The following is a 4,494-nucleotide window of genomic DNA, read 5'->3' as shown; positions in this document are numbered from 1 at the left end:
ACTCCTTGATTAAAAAAATATATGAATTTTAAGTATGTATGTGGTGCTATGTTTATTGTTTTGCCCATGTAGATTATGTGTGCCTACATGGATCTGTCAAGATGCTCATAGATAATGAAGAACAGATATCTCTAATCTTTTCCCCAGCCCCATTCTTCTCCAAGGCAGACTAAGTCCTGCCAGGAGGGGAAGCAGGAAATTGAAATCAGAGAATGGCTATTTTAGTCTCCTCAGAGAGAAAGTACTAGGCTAGAACTATATCTATCTGTTCCCCAAATATTGCTAGTCTAGAGAAAATATATTTTAGGTTCAAGCTGTGCTCCTGATAAGTCTCTTAATAGGGAAGGAGTGTTCCAAAGGATATTTCTAAGACGACATCCTTTCCAACAAATGCCAGGTTTACCATGAACCAGTGTAGCAAGTAAACCCATTTGTCTGAGTCTATAGCAAAAGAGAGATCAAAGAAAGTATGCACAGTAGAAAACATACCAGACAATGCATAGAGCAAATGAGCTGTCCCAATGGGAGCATGAAATCTCAACTCAACTGATTGTCTCAGATCTCATCCAAAGGAAATTCCCTAAAGTCTTTATCGTATTAAGCTGGGGATAGAAACATGATAAAGATTACAAGCTTCCTCTACATGTTGGCTTCTTCCCAGAGTTTTTCCTTCCCTTCAGGGACCTGAAGAAAGTTTAGAACAAACTTGGAAGGTAAAGACCAGGATCACTCCTTTCTGAAGCTCCCACCATCTTCTCCCTGGACCACTGAGTAATCTTAGTCTTCACTAATGGAAAAAGTCTTATGTAATTGCCTTTGAGCCAGGGATTTCAGAATAAATGAAAAAAGTATTTATTAAGTACTTATTACTAAACATTTTTTTCATTTAACATGTAATGCTTTATTTCATTTAACCTCTGTCCTAAGTTCTATAGATACAAATAGAAAAGCAATTCAGTGTCTCCTCTCAAAGAGCTTACCTTCTAATAAGAGAAAAAGAACATATACAAATGAGAGGTTTCAGTTACCAGGAAGACAGAAAGGTCCTTAGGATACAAAAAACAATAAATGGTAAGGAATCTTCTTTAGTGTCATTTCCATTGATAAAATAATATTCATTCCTAATTTTTTTTAAAAGACTCATTAATTCAGCATCATGATCAAACTATTACATTTAGCAATCAACAGCATGGGTGCAAAAAAAACCCCTAACTAAAACCCTGTGTTTGAATGCTTTATACTTTCCACAGAACAAAAAAATAAAACAACCCATTATACAATTTGTCATAAATACAGTCCCACTCACACACAAAAAGTATTGTCTAAAACATGTCTTCTTATAGCAGCTAGGCCCTGCCATAAACACCATGCTTGGCTGAGTTTACAAATCTGTTGGAATCCACAGCTTCCCTGTCATTTCTCTGGCTTTCCTCTCCTGCTAAGATTGATTTTCTAACAGTAAATAAAATCTTCTGCCACTGCCTTAACTACTGCTACTATTGGAAGCACCATAGCTACCTTGGTTACATGGTTTGGCAAAATATTGACCCCCACCATAAGGACCTGAGCTCCTGCCTCCAATGTTTCCTCCCTTCATTGGACCATAGTTTGAAGACTGGTTGTTATAGTTGTCAAAATCATTGCGGCTTCTACCACCTCCAAAGTTGCTTCTATCATTGCCAAATCCATTGTAGCCATCTCCACTTCTACCATATCCTTCTCCACCATGACTGCTGCCCAAACCACTACAACCACTGAAGTTCCCACCACAGCTCAAGTTATCATTCCTGCCAAGGCCACTTCCACAGCCATCACCAAAGTTTCCAGAATCATTTTAGCCTCTCTGACTAGACAAAGCATAGGTCATTCCTTGCTTAAACAAGGGTTTCCTTATTTCACAGTTGTGGCTATTTATCGGAAGGTATTTTTGAATGACAATCTTATGGACAGTCATGGTCATCAAAAGTCACAGCCCATTTTTTTTTGCCACTGTTCAGTTCATTATGATTTCAGTCACTTCAATTTTTCCATGTTGTTCAAAGTGGTCTTAAGTAATATCCTCAGAGTCTCAGTTAGTGGGCACTTGGTTTTTGAGATTCGTCTCTGGAAATAGTTCTCTTTGGTTCAATAACTCTGCTATCAACGTTGGGAGGTCTTGAATTCATGGCTGCACCTCCCTCTTCCACTGTGGCATAGGTAACAAAACCAAATCCCCTGGAACATTTGGTACTTGGATCCTTCAAAACCAGGCAGTCTATAATATGTCCAGATGCTCAGAATGGCTCCTTAGACTCTCACCCATGGTGTCTCAAAGCTCAAAGCTCAGACTGTTATAGGGGAGCAAATTAGTGAACCCCTGGGTTCGGGAAGGAAACCATTCTCAAGAATGAGAGGACTCCAAACTTAGCTTAAAAGTAAAAAAGAAAGATTTATTAGTACGATAGGATTAATGGCCAGCAAGACAGCATGAGGAGCAGCCATGGGAGGCCCTCTCCGAGTCCCCCAGTTCTCGCCCTTTTGTATCCTTTCTGGTAGTGTGTACGTGACTCCCTGCACTCAGGCAGGGAGTTGGTGCAGGGTCAGTCCTAGACCCTCAGGGCCTAGACTGTCCGGGTGTGTCCAGGAGGTGTATCTCTTTGCCTATTTCAACTCAAAGGAATTCCCAGGACAATGGTCCTTGCCTTGGGGGTCTCAAGGGCAGGAAGGGGGAAGGGAATTCCCCTGCTCACAGCCTGCCAGAGTCAAGGGGTACAGGGTCCCTGCCATCTCTGCACAATGCCCATGTCAAGACTTCCCATGATGAGCTTCCATAGCTCTCAGCAGCCCAAAGAGCCAATTTGATCATTAAGAGGCTAGACTGTGACTTAAAAGAAGCCATTGACTCAGGTCCCATCCGAAGGTTGCCATAAACTGTGAAGTGGGTGAAGGGACGACGGTAGGAGGATCGGAGGAATGGGCGAAAGGGGAGAGGAAGGTAAAGGAAAAGAAGGCAGGGGTCCCCAGCCCCAGCAGGGGGAAAATGACCAGAGCTCTTCAGGGGCTCAAATAAAAGATCAGAGAGCAACTTTAGGGTTTAGAATAGCTGGGTTTTATTTAAATTAGGAAAGGGAAAATCTAGGAAAAACTAGGAGGTAGATAGAAAGGGAAAAAGGCGGGGGGGGGGGGGGGAGAGAGAGAGAGAGAGAAAGAGAGAGAGAGAGAGAGAGAGAGAGAGAGAGAGAGAGAGAGAGAGAGAGAGAGAGAGTGAGCGCTCAGGATCCTGAGAGCCTCTGGGCTGGAGAGCAGACCCTCCAGGGTAGAGAGAGAAAAAAGATGCCAAACTCTCTCTTTTATACTTTCTCTGACATCTCCCACAAAAGAAGTGGGAGGTGTCGGGGGAAGTTGTAGCAGAGAGCCCTGGGAGTTGTAGTCTTCCAGGGCTTACAACAATTTCAAATGACACACTATATAAATAGTCAAAATCAGAACTGTTGACCTAAATTTAGAGGAATTATAAAACTATATATACATATATGTGTGTATGTCATACAGAATCACACATTTTTGCTGAATAGGACTATGAGATACTTTGATTTGTAATGCAGGGTCCAACTGGCTAACAGTTTCTAAACTTATAAGGAGGGTTCTAAACTTTACTATTTTGTGTCATGAACTTCTTTGCCAGTCTAGTGACACCTATGGGCCCCTTCTCAGAATAATGTTTTCAAATATATAAATCACAAAGGAAACCAATTATATTGAAATAAAAATGTAATTTTTCCCTTCCAAGTTTAAAATCTATTATTTACAGACCAATTCCGGGGAGCTGAAGTTATGAACACATGCTCTACAATAATAATAGTAACCAGCATTTACACAAAACTATATGGTTTGCAAAGTGCTTTACATATATAATTTTATTTGATTCTCATAAGAACCCTGTGAGGTCGGTGGTATAGTAAAATAAAAGAAACTTGGGCAAGCATGAAGTCGTGGCTATATAAAAATGCATATATAACTAAAGTAGCAAAGGCTAAAAACTCTAGTAGTAATACTAGTAGTAACAATAATAATAATGATAATAATGATTTGCATTTAACTTTAGGGTTTCCAAGGTCCTTCAGTAGGGCCTTTGAGAATCACAAGAGAGTATGCGATAGAAGGAAGTTCATTTTATTTTTAAAGAAACTGAGGTTGAGGAAGTTAAGACTTGCCCAAGGTCACGCCCAAAAAGCTCTTCCCCTGCCCTATGCTATTAGGCTCCGCCTCCTCCCCCCCTCACCTCAAAAGGGAGAGCCGGTTTCTAGGAAACAAGGGTCAGCGCCCGGGCAGGAATGCCATGCGCAGGCGCAAGGCTCAGGCACTCGGTGGAGCCCGGGGAATACTCGCCTGCGGCGATCGGAAATGGCAAGGTAGGATTTTCGTTTACGGAAGTGACGTCAGTCGCCGTGGGCGAAGACCCGGAACCGGCGGCGTAGGAGTCGGTGACGAGTGCCGCTGCGGATCCCGCTTCGC

The 4,494-nt window shown here is 42.0% G+C and overlaps 1 pseudogene; it reads right to left on the bottom strand.

The window, feature by feature from the left end:
- Nucleotides 1-1,438: 1,438 nt before the first annotated feature.
- LOC123246724 lies at nucleotides 1,439-2,302 on the bottom strand (annotated as a pseudogene).
- Between the last annotated feature and the right edge of the window lie 2,192 nt (nucleotides 2,303-4,494).

This window comes from Gracilinanus agilis, chromosome 4, assembly GCF_016433145.1.
Source record: "Gracilinanus agilis isolate LMUSP501 chromosome 4, AgileGrace, whole genome shotgun sequence".
Lineage (NCBI taxonomy): Eukaryota > Metazoa > Chordata > Mammalia > Didelphimorphia > Didelphidae > Gracilinanus > Gracilinanus agilis.
The sequence above is the reverse complement of the archived record's forward strand: the minus strand, read 5'-3'. Positions and strand labels throughout refer to the sequence as shown.